Source organism: Amblyomma mixtum, chromosome 3, assembly GCF_055824585.1.
Source record: "Amblyomma mixtum isolate Tamu chromosome 3, ASM5582458v1, whole genome shotgun sequence".
In the NCBI taxonomy this organism is placed as follows: Eukaryota; Metazoa; Arthropoda; class Arachnida; order Ixodida; family Ixodidae; genus Amblyomma; species Amblyomma mixtum.
Genome location: NC_143014.1, coordinates 381,776,889 through 381,792,752, shown reverse-complemented (window position 1 = coordinate 381,792,752; position 15,864 = coordinate 381,776,889). Strand labels below are relative to the sequence as shown.

General features: G+C 49.0%; 1 pseudogene; it reads left to right on the top strand.

The window, feature by feature from the left end:
- Nucleotides 1–4,578: 4,578 nt before the first annotated feature.
- Nucleotides 4,579–11,981, top strand: LOC149357028 (uncharacterized; annotated as a pseudogene).
- Nucleotides 11,982–15,864: the final 3,883 nt, after the last annotated feature.

Here is a 15,864-nt window from a genome sequence, read left to right as displayed (position 1 = left end):
AGCGGTTTTTCGAGGTGATCTAAAACTTTTGCATTGACACTTTCTTCCTGAAGTTAACAATTAAAAAGTTAGCTAATTAAACTTAAATAATTAATTAACTTTGAAGAGCGAAAAAAATACTCAAGACTAGGCCACACGACTATGAACAACCCTGAGTTGGTTTCACTGGACTAGGACACTTCGCCTTTTTTAAAAGTTTGGTTACATTTAGCTGGGACACCCGGTATATTTTTCTCTCCTTTCTAATTACTTCAAAGAAGCCTGGCAGGCATGCGACCTATAATTCCTGCGCATATAATTTTAAGTTTCCTGTTTTTGTGGCCTCAGCGGCTTCAATTCCGACGATTTCTACTGGCAACACTGCATTTTCGACTTCACAAACATTCTCTGCCTGCCCTGCACTTTAATGATTTTATGAAAGTACTCGTCGTTTTCAGTCGTTACTCCAGCCATTCAACACTCATAGGAGTGTTACAATTACGGTGTTGCAACTTCAAAGCCAGCAGTCGGTAACATTGGGCCATGGTGCGCGGCGTCCGGCATTACTACGCTAGCCAATCACAGCAGTAAACAGAATCAGGTTTTTAATGTTTCACTTTTATTAAACAAGCCCGGTATCAAAATTCCATGAACCTAAAATTTTGGTCGTACCCTCGTCCGAGTTCCAATGCGGCTGTTCATGACCGTGTCTTTACATCATCTCGGCGCCCATCCAGTTACGCGCCACTGCAGAACGACTCCCCTCCTCTGACCGAAGTCTGACTCCACCTCCGCACCGCTCTCGCCGCTCGCCTTCTCCCCAACGTCGTTCCCCACCGTCACCGGGAAAATGACGTGGGCGGCCGATGGATGTGCGGTCGCCGGATGATCGATATTGCCAATTCCTCGGCCAATTGTTATGTTAAGGAAGCGCCTTGAAGATTTAGTGGACGGTATTTGCGGCATGGCCTTAGTGGACACTTGCGCCACGGTGTCAGTGATGAGTTCAACTTTCAAGAACCATCTGGGTCGTAAAATAATGCTCGCTTGGGATAGTGTTGTCATATTCCGTGGTGTAGGGGAAGAATCCTTGGTTCCGACCGGTATTCGTTTTGTAAATGAAGTGTTCGCTGGTCATGTGTTCCGAACTGAATTCACGGTGCTCCCTCGTACTACGCATGACATCATCCTAGGTATTGACTTTTTACACCATTGCGGCGCTTCTCTCGACTTCCGCAGTGGCGGCATATGATTAAGTCCTGGCCCTCCGTCATCTCTCATAAAAGACTCGCCGGTGGTTGCCCGGGTGTTTTCTGTTCCCGCAGATACCGTCATTCCAGCGATGTCTGCCATATTTCTTCCCGTTTTGTCCTCTAGCACGGTTTCTGATGCCTTCGATGCTGTGGTCGAACCTGGTTCCCTTAACTGCGCAAAGAAAAATGTGCTGGCACCCCGCAGCCCCGTCCATGTGACCAAGGGCCATGCCACTCTTTGGACTGTCAATCATTCCAACGAACCTGCCGTATTGCCATGTGGTTTAAAACTTGCCGGCTTTGAAGAACGCCTTTCTGTGCCAGTTGCCGTGATCACTGACAACGTTTCCCGTCCAAATAGACGCCGCGACCTGAACGACTCTCAATTCCTCAACAAATGCCTACCCACTAGCGACCGCCAGGTACTAGTGGCCGTTCTTATGAAGCATGCGGACGTGTTTGACTTCGGTCGCGACCAACCACCGCCGATTCTAGCTTCCCGTACCCATCACATGATCAATACTGGATCTGCACAACCGATTCTATAGATACCACGTCTCCCCTTCCGAACGTCAGATAATCGATGAACAAGTCCGGAACATGTTGCACCGCGGCATTATTCAGGAATCTTCAAGCCCGTGGGCCGCTCCAGTGATCCTCGTCAAAAAGAAAGATGCCACATGGCGATTTTGTGTCGACTATCGCCGGCTTAACACTGTCACAAAGAAGGATGTTTACCCACTCCCATGCGTTGGTGATGCCATCGACTGACTCCACTCAGCCGGTGGATTTACGGTCCAGATACTGGCAGATCCCGATGTACCCAAAACACCAAGAGAACACGGCGTTCGTCACACCTGACGGGTTGTATGAATTTAATGCTATTCCGTTCGGCCTTTGCAACGCTCCTGCGTGCACTTTTGAACGATTTATGGATACGCTTTTACGTGGCCTGTAGTGGCAAGTTTGCATGTGTTATCTGGACACTGTTGTTATTTTTGGAAGGACCTTCGCCGCACATAACAGCCGCTTAGCCGTTGTCCTAGACTGCATAGGGGCCTCTTGCTGAACTTCCTCTTTCTTTTTGCGAGCGCACTTTGTTGTTCCTCAGAGCCCATGCGTAGCGCGTGACAATATTGAATATTTTCCTAGCTTTTATGACGTCACACACAAAAGCCGCCGCACTTTTGTTGCGAGGAGCCATGTAATGCTTTCGTATTAATAACCCTGCCATTAAAGAGATAGTCACACAGTGAGATTTGCGCCTGAAATGCACCCGTTGGCCACATTTATTCAGCGATGATTGTTGACACATGGTTCCTCGTGTTTAAGTAGAGCATAGAGACATAGAGCCCAAGCGAATCATTCTTCTGTAATATAGGCTGTGTACCTGATAATAGAGAGTTTTAGTATAGCGTACGTAGACATACGCAAAGGCATAGCGTAAGCTATAAAAAAGCGTCAGTCGTACTGCGCATGCGCCGAACGCTATTTCCAACCGATGTCTTACGTACGTTCGCGTTACGTACGCTATTTTTCGAATTTAGCGTGCGTGCTCTTGCGTACGCCAAGAAAAATAGCGTTGTCAACATGGCGGCGCCCACGTCACCCGCTTCGGAGAGAAAATGTCATGTTATTGGGTTTTTAGGCACATTCATTACCTCTAAATGGAACATGTGATATTCGCTTTGCCTCCTCTCGCCGACAGCAGAACGAATGAGTGATAAACTTGTCCTGTTTTGGATTCTGCGTAACGATTCCGCCGTTCCTAACCCTAACAAAACACCGCCGACTGTGGATTGGCTTGATTTGGATTTTTATGCCAAGGTAGTCATAGCCTTCCCAAAAGTAGCCGTTCCGGCCGTTTCGGCTGTAGGGCAGTAGGGGTCCGAAAGAATACTAGTACATACGATGACGTTCTTAAAAAACCTTGCTCGGTTCGGTTACCTAAAAAAAACTTTAAAAAAATCTAGGCCCTGCCTTGAATGCGCAGTGCGCGACTCACCGGGACGCCAAGCAACCGGCTATCTATGTGATACGACTTGGATCAGCTTGGCCAATGCCTCGGCTAAGCACGAAAAATACGACACAAAATGTTTTTACATTGTAACACCAGATGGCGCCACTGCGGCCTTAGCTATCTTTGCGTTCGGGCGGTTCTACGGTAAACTGAAAGTGCTCTTGCGACTTCCACAGTAACCTCCCGCTAAATGCTTGCGTATAGCGTACGTAAGCGCTCATACGCTACACTAAAACTCTCTAATAAGAGTGATTTCACGGTCCTTCAAACGTTTTACTATAGCAGGAAAACTCCCTGCTTCCATGCTCTGTCAGCATTACTGCCAGCAGAAAAACAATGTAGTGATATTTAGCGGCTGATCTATCTCGCTAAGCACGCAAACGCCACGTAACCGCACTCTATAGGATATATTTTTGCAGAAAAACTGTGACAACTTGGGTGCCTGAGACTGCGAAGCAGTCGCACCGGCGCAAACAACGTGCTTCCTCTCGCACCGATCCTCCTTGGACTAGTTCGCGGCCCCACCGCAGCGCGGCGTCTATATCATGAACATCGCCAATCAAGAGATCGCCGATGCTGGGTTTGACCGTGAAGACTAACGGCCTTTGGCGACGCTTCTCACCTTCTTCTTCTACTTCTTCTCGTTCTCCTTCCTCTTTTGCTTCTACTCTTTTTTTGTTCGGTGATGTAACGAAGCGACTGATAACACTCTGGTTTGTCCCAAATAGCTGCTTGCTGTAAAAAAATAAATAGTGAGAGCACAATCGAGCAGCTGCGGGCCCACTTAGAGTCCATCAGCCAGAATCTGTTCACCATTCCACGACAAAGAGAAAGATGAAGGGAGCTCTTTTCAGCCTCGCGCGGCCAGCACACATTTTTCGCTCGACTAGCGCCGAGTGCGACTCGATGACGCTTGATGCTGTTGTTGTTGTTGTTAGCATTTGTGCCATTCTTTCAAAGGCTAACAACAACAACAACAGCATCAAGCGTCATCGAGTCGGGCTCGGCGCTAGTCGAGCGAAAAATGTGTGCTGGCCGCAGACAGTTTTCGAGCCCCTACAGCATGCACCGCATTGCTCCTGCACTATGCTTGAAGTCATCGGTGAAGTCGTCCCTCGCTGCCGCCAACTCGGGAAACGGGGCACGTTCCAATGCTCTCCTGAACCAGCACTGCCGCCAGCGGCGGCGTCCACAGACGGCAACGCCGACCCTTGGCGCTGCTGCGGAGCTGTTCTTGAAGCCTGGTGCGGCACGGGAGCCGGCGGTGACACCCGAACGCGAGGCGCACCTGTTCCAGTGGGAGCTGCTGCCGTGGGCCCTGCTGGGATGAAGGTGCACCATCCATACAGGTTCGAGTTGAATGATCCACAGCCAAAGTGGAAGTACCACTTCGTGATTCAAGCCTGGCTGCCAGAATCTGAGCGCCCACTTGTCAAGGGAGGTGTGTGTACTCTTGGTGCAGTTGTGGCCAGCGTTCTTCTCACCGCTACAACGAACATTGGGCTCTTCGTCGAGTCTTCGAAGCGCCGTCGCGATTTTGCGCAGACCAACCTTCGCGCAATTCTCCATCAGTGCGAGGTGCCTGCAACTGACGACAAATTTTATCGCTGTGGTCAACGTGGAAGCCGCAACTGCAGTCGACGCCGGGCACGTCGCGGTCGGCACGTTCCGCACCGCCATCGCGGCGAAGAGTAGCACCTCGTGCTTCTCCTTCGTGGCCACGCTGCTTCTCGCGACCATCCACTTGCGAGAGACCCTGGCCTCCAGGTGCCCGAAGAAGCAGAGACCTCGTCGACCGAGGCCTCCTTCTGTTCCATGCTGGCGCTCGATCACGCCACCAGCGCCGCCTGCTGCGCTGGTGGTAGCTGGCCTCTATGTCGTCCTACCACATGTTGGGCAGGATGCACCCGGCGAAGTGGAAGGCTACCATGACGGTTGGAGTCACCTGGGGGTGGGTGTAGAAGGCCTCAAAGGTGGCAGAGATCGAACGCCAGCGAGGGGCTCCTGTTCGCCGTCCTCAGAGCGAATGAGTGAGCCGGTCGTAACAGTGACTAAGATGAGGCAAGCACTGGCGTTCGAGCTCAGCGGCAACAACGTGCGCGCCGGCCGCTTCTGCGCCCAGTCGCACTGCTAGCGTCATTATGTACTTGAAGCTGAAGGTGTGTCTTCCCATCAGCGCTTCAAGCATGAACATTTTCGGACGTGGCAGGACACCTGCCCATGGTCGAAATCCTGTACTTGGCGTCATTCACAATCATTGAACTTTACTTGTGTGCTTTAGGTTCATGGACTGTTTTATTTTTTTACGCTCTGAACGTGTAAATATTATCTTAGTTTCCCAAATCTCTTGCGTTAACTTCTTCACCCTCTTATTACGTGACGTTTTTCTTCAATGTGTTGCTGATATTTTCTCGAATACTGTTTTTCAATTAAATAGAGGATTTGTACAGAAACAAGGTTCACTGAATAATAGCTAATGCGGGAATTGAGCCAATATTGCAAGGGTGGCCTGGGGCTTAGCTAGTGTTGCATGACATGAGTAAGCGAAAGAAAGCATCGAACAAAGAAGGAAGAAAGGTCCACACACGAGCTACGATGCACTTTGTATGCGTGCATCAATCTCCTGTGTGTCCGACGTCTTTCAGTGCTTTATTCATAGCAGTACCAACCATCGTGTCGCTTCAACTGGGAGAAGCTAAGCCTTCTAAAGCACTGATGCGTGTTAGCGCTATGGTGTTGATAATTTTTCCCTCAAAACACTCAGAAAATCACGAATACAAAGTAAAAAAGAAATCACCACTTCGACATCTGATGCTGCCGGCTGTCAGGAAAACTTTGTGACGCCCACCTGGAGGTATTGTCACTGATACTTAGCAAGAAATGCATTGGGGAAATATATTCGCACTGAAATTTACTAGCAGCAGTCAATGAGGTGAATTTAAATCGAACTGCGTAATAATCTCTTATATCACAAAGCAATTCCTAGTACAGTTGCTTTTGCGAACTATTTTTTTCTGTGTTCCAGTGTAAACAATGTAATGCCGCACTTGACTGCGCATTATTCCTACACATCCGCCCTGCCATATTCAAGATATTCGAGAAGAGAACCTCAGTTTGGTTAGGGAAAGCTCGTAGACTGCGAACGCTGGTGTTGGACGTGGCACTTAACTGCTTACAATCGCTCCATTTGTGGAGGACACAAATATATTTTTTCATCCAGCGATCAAAGCTCAGCGCAAATGTATATCGAGATGTAAGAAGCTGAGAGCAGTACGGAATGAGAGACAGGGTAATTCAATGATGCAATCTAAGTTTTTGGCCTTTTCTGTTAAGCATCAAAAATGAGTGAGTGAATGATTTGGTTAATAGAAGATTATGGTGGCTAGTACGCGCATGTGGATGGGCCCTCAGTCCAGGGCTCTGGATTGTGCCGACCTTTTGGCGACGAGGAGGAGAGTTGCCTGGTCGTCGAGGCGTGCTGTGGTTAGCTTCACCTCCCACAGCTCCAGTGCCGCATTACGCGACCTTTGACAGCGGGGTCTTTGGGGACATGTCCATGCGACGTCGCCGCCTTCACACTAGCAAGCGACGCGCATGGCTCCTAATTTTTCGAAATCAAAGGCGGTTGTGTGCGCCACACCTTTGCACACTTTCTTGCTGCTTTTTTATGGCGCCTATTCAGCAACTCGGGCGTATAAATGGGAAGAGATCCGAGCACGCGGCCGGAGCCAGGACAAGCAGGGTAGCAATTTATTAACGCGAAGCCTCGAAGCATACCATATATGATTTTGTTTTAAGCAGTCTCACCGAACCTTTAAACCCCAAATACCTACACCACAAAGTCAATAGAACAAAGGTGTGGGAGCAGAGTAGGAGTCCTTTAGAAGACAGCCCTTGTCTTGAAGGCAATTTCAAGGCAATTTCATCAGTAAATCGGAGGTTACTAAAGTATTCTCCATGATCTGTTATCCCCAACTTTTCCCAATTCGGCTCTCTGAGTACTTTCTGTAAACACGCGGTGAACAGTGCTGAAGAGGTCGTACCTACCTTCCCGACACTATTACAGATTGGTATTTTTTAACTTTCCCTGTGGAGTACTCTGTCCAGCCGGTATAGATATTTTCCACTGCCTTTATATATACGATTCTTCTACACTTCGGTTGCGCAATGCTTGCGTGACTGCTGAGGTTTCGACTCAGTCGAATCAATTCTTATAATCTGTAGAGGCCCACTCAGATGTTAGGTATAACTTGAACGTTTCTCTATCACCTATCCATATTGGTAATGAAATTTCCCTCGTCGTGCGTGCGTCTGGCATTTGCCCTTGCCCAATTTCTTTCTAACCGCTTATAGGCAACCCCCAGTTTATACAGCATGTTTCACCTTATCCATATTTTACATAATTATGCCGTCTACCTTGCGCCTATTCACTAGCCCTCTCTTCCTTACTTAGCGTCGTAATTCAGGACGACGTCGCCACCCGCAGCGCTGTAGCAACCGAGCATTCCGATTTTAAATCGGCCTTCGATGATGACCATGACGATCCCCATATTTACAGTGGGCCTGTAGTGTTTCATGACAGGCCCTTAAATAAACTAAAGGGTTAATGACAACCCAAGTCGAAATCAATGAGAAGAAATGGGCTTGGGCAGAGCATCTAAAGTGAAGGCACGAAAACCGATAGTCCCTATGAGTAATGGACTGCATTGCAAGAGAAGGCAAGCGTAGCAGGGGGTGGCAGAAAGTTAGTTGGGCGGATGAAGTTTGCTCCGATAGGGTGGCCGCAGCTGGGACAGGACATGGTTAATTGGAGAGACTTGGGAGTGGCCTTTGTCCTGCAGAGGGCGTTGCCAGGCTGATGATGAGTCTTTGTTGTTTCCCACCTAACAGTGCTGTTCAAGGCCATTTTACAGGATCTTTCTATTGGAGCGCTACAACCAGCAGTATACAGAGGACGTAAGCATCACTTGTGGGAAATTTAAATTTTTTACCTCGGCGACGTTTAAAATCAGTATCTGCGCGCTTGGAATGTGAGGCTGCGGCAGCGTTCACTTTGGCAACATGCTTAAGGGCACATTGCTAATCTAAATCTGCAAGGGCGATCGACAGCCTTCTTCAGACGCCGCGATTATTCGTTTTTCAGTATTTTAAAAACATAGCGCGCAATTTAACAGACTAACATGCTTTAATATCATTGTGTTTAGGCAAAACTACTTTTCTATATTATGTTTTGCGTTGCTGACTGTTATTGTGGCAGAATATATTCGAGCAGGAAAAGTTTCTAAGATTTTATTGCGATATTCTGCTGCAATGTGCTGAATATAAAAAATGCACCAATAACTTACGATTGCAAACACGGTATATGCTAACAATGAAAAATTCAAAGTCAAGAGAGCACGCCATTTTTAGTAGGCATAAAATACGGCAGTCATATCATCATCATCATCATCACCATCATTATCATCATAATCATCATACTGACTATAAAGCCCACTGCAGGGCGAAGGCCTCTTCCATATCTCTTTAATTAGACCTGCCGTTTGCCAGCTGCGATTACCGCATCCCTTAATGTTAAGTTCTTAATATTATCCGCGCCTCTAGCTTTCTGCCACCACCTGCTACGCTGGCCTTCTCTTACCCCCCTATGCACAAATGTTCCTTTCCTTGAAGCGTTAAGCGGGCCTTCGTAAAGGACGGCCTAAGTTAAAGTTTAAGAAAAGTCTAAGGTCCGCTTCAAAAACCAACCTTACGCGGTTTTAAGGCCGCCTTATGAAAAGGGGCTCCTATCCGAATATGTTCGTGATATGGGAGCGAGGCTACTCGCGTTTTCATGTTGGAATGATCCGGACATGCACGTATAATTTATTCCTACAACAAAAAGTGAATAAAAATTTCTCCTAGAACGCTTACAAGTAAGCTTCACTGAATTTAGGCAAACATTTTTCCAATTTTCTAATTCTGACGTTTTTTTGTTTTTTGGCAGGCCACCATGCAGTGTAGCCGTTTGAAGTTTGAAGTTTGAAGTTTATTTCCATTTCAGTAAGAAATGAGGGACCCGAGACAAAAAGTGAACGTTAATTCACTTGACGGCGCTCGGGCCCCATTACATGGCAAGAAAGCGAGGTGTCGGTAGTAACAGTTGTACGAGTACATTTGCAGACATTGTAGCTTTTACTAACATAGTTCAGTTTGTGTGTGTGTGTTAAAGGCAAAGACACAATGTGAAGGATAAACATGATCCGCAAATAACAGCAATTGTGAATAGTAGCAAACCCAAAAAATACAAAAACATTAACGTGCTTGTTGATTTCACGTCGCCCGCCTCTTTTGCGTGTATTTGCTTTTTGACGTTGGTTCGCTCTTTCTCTAGTTTAGACATTTCCTATTTATTTTCGCCTTTTCTCTTGCAGTCTTGTTGGGTTCTGCGTTCACTTTCTGTTAAGTTTTTATTTAGAACAAAAAAAAGATCATGGAGGCTAAAAAACGAGCACATTTTACCGAAGAAGAGCGCAACGTGCTCACTGATCTCTGCAATAAGTACACCGCGATCGTGGAAAGCAAGCGGACAGATGATGTTTCCTTGGAAAGGAAGAAGAAAACGTGGAAGGTGATAACGGACGAGAACAACTGCCGGCCCAACATCCCTTACCGAACGGAGAGCCAACTGCGCAAATGTTGGGACAATATAAAAGAAAAATGGAAGGAGGCAAAGGCCGCTGACACGAAGGGAGTGTCCGCAACAGGTGAGCTCCTCTGTTCTCTCTCGTCTTCTTTCGCTTGATAGCCTTTTCTGTGAAGCTATTGTTTGCTGATAGCCAGGCTCCTTGATTTGTGCCAAGACTGCTCCTCAGCCGTGTAAGTTTGCTTTTCGGTTGATAGCCGACATCAGAAGTTGCTTGACCGAATCATACATGCGCGTGTTCGCCATCTGCTTGGACATGTTATCTTTTATGCTGCGGATGTGGTCACATTATTAAATTAAATCACGAGCGCGTATCATGCTCGTCATCTCGTGCACTACGCCGATCATCTGTAGGTAATTAAGGTGCCTGGGATGGTACCTTAAACGGCTCCCTTTACGTGAATTTTAAGTTGGGCTAAAGGGGACCGCTAAGGGTAAGGTCTGTTTCTGAAACGCGTTAAGGAGCAGAAAAGGGAAGGGGCGCTTTAAGATAAGGGCGAGTGTGGTTTGTGAATACGGCGGCTAGAATACACTCTGTTACCCCTAAGGACCAGCGTTTATCTACGAGGGACTTACTATTTGCAAGTTTTTCACCTGGAGACACTGAGCCAGTTGATGTCATCAGGCTCATATCTTCGGCACACGAGAGATTCTGGCGCACACAGCGCTCAACGCAGTGCTCACAAAGCAGCTACTGTAACAATATTTCTATCACTGAGTTTATAATCTTATTCAATTCCATGGAGCTTCGTCTTACTGCACTGAATTGTTTTTTATTTAATTACTGACGACCTGCATCACCTTGTTGGCATTACCGCGCGGGGAAGAGGTTTCGCGAGCACAAATGATTTCACTGGCACACGCACATTTTTAATGCAGAAAAAACGAAAAACAGAAATTTGGTCTTATATATTGCATTCAGAAGCTTAGAACTGAAGAGAGAGAGGTTTCAAGTTTCAAGTCAAGTTTATTGAAAAACAAGAATACAAGCAACATTATTTTTTTATCCCGGCCGCGGCGCTTCAATTTCTTTGGAGGAGAAATTCTAGAGGCCCCTGTACTGTGCGATGTCAGTGCACGTTAAAGAACCCCAGGTGGTCGAAATTTCCGGACCCCTCCACTACGGCGTCTCTCATAGCCTTAGTCGCTTTGGGGCGTTAAACCCCATAAACCATAAACCTTTTTTTTATGTTGGTACTTGTTGTATTCAGTTTAGGTTTTGTTTTCATTCCCCAGGGGGCGCTTCTGTTTGTTATATATATATGCTTGTATGTTGGAATAAACGTGTTGTGTGCATCGGGACGGCTGGAGTCTGACTTCCACCTTCGAAAATATAACATTGGCGACGAGGATGCTGTGAACGTAACCCCCAGCGACGCTCCCACCACCGGGATCCGCCCACCATGAGCTTCACCGGGCTTGCTCCGCCACCGTTCTTCCTTCCGACGCCCGGCCGTCCGTCACTGCCATGCGAGCAGTGGGAGCAGATGTTCAACGTGTACTTGCTGGCATCCGGAGCCGCCGCATTCAAGCCGGAGCAACACAAGGCTATTCTTTTGCATTGTTTCAGGGCGGATGGCCAGCGTGTTTATCATACGCTACACGCAGGGACCAGCGCCGCAGCACTGGCAACGCCAAGTCCCGCAGCACCCACAGCACCCGCAGCCGCAGCACAAGTCTGTCGTGGCCCCTCCTGACGAATACGGCTCTGCCCTCGCCGCATTACGGCGCCAGTTTTCGACGTCGTGCAACGTTATCGTCGAGCGCCATCGTTCTCACCGCTGCAGCCAAAACACAGGCGAGTCCGTTCATGACTTCGTTGCCGCTCTACGGGAGCTAGCGTCACATTGTTCTTTTGCTTCTGAAGATGAGGCTCTGCGGGATCAATTCATTGCCGGCGTAGCTTCCAATCGCGTACGTGAGCGGTTACTGCTCGAGGGTTCGACACTGTCATTCCAGGATTCAGTTAGAACTGCGCTTGTTTGAGCAGGCGGCTGAAGAGCTAAAGGAGCTTCCTGCTTTGGTCCAGGCAACTTCATTGCGGTAGCGTCGTAAACAATTCTCGCATCTTTCGCAAGAAATAAATGCGCAGCCGGCAGCCCCCTTTCAGCTGAGTTCAACGACGAGCGCGGGCGGCTCGCGTGCGCCGCAGCGGAATCGCCCCCCTGAGCGGAACCGAGAACGGAGCAGCCGATCCGGTTCAAATTGCTTCCGATGCGGCTCGCGGGACCACTTCGCATCAGCGCCGCAGTGCCCAGCTCATGGCAAGACTTGTTCGTTTTGCGGTCACAAGGGCTATTTTCAAAAAGTATGCAACCGCAAACGAACTCGAATGCGAGGCCGAGTCCGTGAGGTTGAATTTCATGAAGATGCTTCGTCATCTAGCAGTGGTGAGCAAGTCTTGACTGTGCAACGTTCCGCTCGTACCGGAATTCATATTCAAGTGCAAGTCGCGAATGTCACTTTGACATTCCTTGTCGATTCAGGGTCATCTGTTTCAATCCTGTCGGAGCAAGAATTCAGTCGATATTTTCAGTGTTCCGCTCCTGCCAGCTCCGCATGTCACTCTGTTTGATTACTCGCAATGGCCAATTTCCGCGCTAGGTTGTTTCCATGCAGACGTTCGGTTTAAAGGTCGCACAGCGTCACTACGTTTTTATGTTGTTCACCGAGGAACTTGTCTGATCGGTCTTGACGGCATTCAGGCCTTGAATCTTCGAATTGAGGGTTCTGCCCTAAAATGCTTACACACGTCCGCTGTTCCGCTGCCGTCTGTGACTGACCCACTGTCCCGTTCCATTTACACACCGTCAAGCGCGCAGCCCCGTAACAAGGTTCTTCCGCCAGCCTTAGCTCAAGAGTTCAGTTCGCTTTTCAGTCCCGAGTTGGTTCTTTCCATGGGGTTCTCACATCGCATCAGGACGCGGCAAAGCGTGCAGCCTGTAGCCTCCAAGCTTCGCCGTCTACCGTATTCTCTCCGGTCACCAGTATCAAATGAGCTTCAGAGGTTGCTGAGCCTTGACGTCATCGAGCGCATCGATGCTTCTGAATGGGTGTCCCCCATTGTTGTTGTTCACAAGAAAGATGGTAGCATCAGGATATATGTAGACCTTCGAGAGTCGAACAAAGTTATTGTTCCCGACAGTTTCCCATTGCCCCATACAGAGGAGCTGCTCCATGCTTTGGTAGGCGCTGCACACTAGAAGACGCCCACTCCGAATCGCACGCTGGAGTGCACGACTGCTTTGCTACAATTTCACTGTTGAATACCGCAAGGGGTCCGCAAACACTGTAGCAGATGCACTTTCTCGGCTGCCAGCACTTACCTCGGAAGCAAAGATTGTTAAGGAGGCAGAAATTGTGTCGTTCATTGAGCCAGCCTGCGTGACAATGGAGGAGTTCAGGCAGGCCGCCCTCGACGATGGATGTTTGGAAACCGTCAAGTCATCCGTGCTTAGTTCCTGGCCACCAAAGAAGTCCATACCAGAAGAGGCGAAACCATTCTACCCTATTCGGGAAGCTTTCTGTTGTTGATGGCCTTCTACTGCGTGCAGAGCGCCTCGTTGTTCCGTCCTCCCTCACGGCTCAGATCATTGGCACAGCGCACGAGACACATCCGGGTACCATGCGCACGAAGGCGCGACTGCGTGAGCGGTTCTGGTGGCCACGAATGGACCAGCAAGTGGAAATGGCAATAAGGAAACTGCCGCATCTGCCGAGAGGCAGATAAGTCCGCCAGTATATCACCAGCACTGTTGCAACCGGTTAAATGGCCTGAGCGACCGTGGCAGAAGCTTGGATTAGAATAGACATTGTTGGTCCTTTGGCGCATGCAGCTTACAAAAAGCAGATTTGCTGTAACGCTTGTCGACTACCATTCTAAATGGCCAGAGGTACATTTTTGCAGTGAAGTGTCCACGAGTACCGTGAAAGACAACTATAGTTGTGTTTTTGCCCGTGAAGGCTATCCAGACGAGATCTTTTGTGACAATGGACCTCAGTTCACTAAGCGTGAATTCATCGCCTTCCTGCAAAACAGAGGCATCCGTCTTTCACATTCTTCAGTATACTACTCCCAAGCGAATGGACAAATAGAGCGGTTCAATCGCACATTGAAAAACTTTATTCAAGTCTCACTCCTCGAAAGACGACCACTCCGGCAAGCAGTCACAGAATACCTTGCCATTTACAGATTTTGCCGCCGCGGTGGCTCAGTGGTTATGGCGCTCGGCTGCAGACCCGAAAGACGCGGGTTCGATCCCGGCCGCGGCCGCTGAATTTCTTTGGAGGAGAAATTCTAGAGGCCCGTGTACTGTGCGGTGTCAGTGCACGTTAAAAAACCCCAGATGGTCGAAATTTCCGGAGCCCTCCACTACGGCGACTCTCATAGCCTTAGTCGGTTTTGGACGTTAAACCCCATAAACCAAACCAAACCATTTACAGATTTACTCCGCACCCACCACAGGCGTCGCCCCAGCAGTTCTGCTGCATGGTAGAATGCCCCGAACCAGCCTGGATGTCGTGAGTTTCTCAGCCCCCAGCATTTGCGGAAGACCCAGCCAAGGAGTTGGCTCGACTCCGTCGAAGGGTCCGGCGTCAAAGCAGAGGAGCAAACACTACACGGACAAAAGGAGAGCTGCCAAGAAGACGAAGATAGCCGTAGGCGACTTTTCCGCACCAAGAAACCGTCCGTTCGGTTCAAGGGAGACTGCGACAAGGACAAACGAAGAAGTGGACAAGGCTGGCGCTGTGGAGGGGACCAGCCTCTTTCCGACTTGGAGACGGCCGTACGTGGAACGCCTCCAAGATTCCCAGGGTTCCAGGGAGGGGCACCTGTGAACCAGGCCGGTTTAGTGTTGCGCCGCAACCTGCCACGCCGCAGCCGCGGTCTCCTGGTGCGCCGCAGCCTGCCACGCCGCAGCCTCGGTCTCCTGGTGTGCCGCAGCCTCGGTCTCCTGGTGTGCCGCAGCCTCGGTCTTCTGGTGTGCCGCAGCCTCGGTCTTCTGGTGTGCCGCAGCCTCGGTCTTCTGGTGTGCGGCAGTCTCGGTCTTCTGGTGTGCCGCAGCCTCGGTCTTCTGGTGTGCCGCAGCCTCGGTCTTCTGTCGTGCTGCAGCCGTTTTCCCCCAGGACGCAGCAGCAGTCTACGAGCCCGACGCCATCGTCGACAGTTCGACGTTCAACTCGAGAGCGCCGGCCTCCGGCCTGGCTCAAAGACTATCACACCTATTAGTTGTCGGTCTGATATGTACATAGTCTGTAAATATGTGTGTGTGTGTGTGTGTGTGTGCGTGCGTGCGTGCGTGTGTGTGTGTGTGTGCGTGCGTGCGTGCGTGTGTGTGTGTGTGCGCGTGCGTGCGTGCGTGCGTGCGTGCGTGTGTGTGTGTGTGTGTGTGTGTGTGTGTGTGTGTGTGTGTGTGTGTGTGTGTGTGTGTGTGTGTGTGTGTGTGTGTGTGTGTGTGTGTAAGGTGTCAGGCAGGGAGACACGATCTCGCTTATGTTATTTACTGCCTGTTTACAGGAAGGAGTTCACTTCTACTTCCGAACGGTTAGACAAATAGCTGCGAATGAATTCAAGAGCAAGACCACAAATCCCGTACACGTTTAATTTAGCTAAAAGAATGGTGTGGCTAATAGAGTAAAATGCTTTTGTGTGATCAACAAATATGGGTCCGAAAAATGTACATTGATCGATAGCTTTTTTAGTTTCTTCGGTGAAAGTTAGAAGCGCAAGATCAGTTGAATAACCAAGTCGGAAAGCAAACAGATGAGGCGAAACTGTTTTAAATTTTGTGAGGTACGTAAACAAACGCGTAAAAAAGCGTTTTTCAATAATTTTGCTCATAAACGAAGGGACAAAAATGGGATGATAAATATTAATTGAATTGCGGTCGCCTTTCTTAAACACGGGAACTACCTTAGCAATTTTCAGG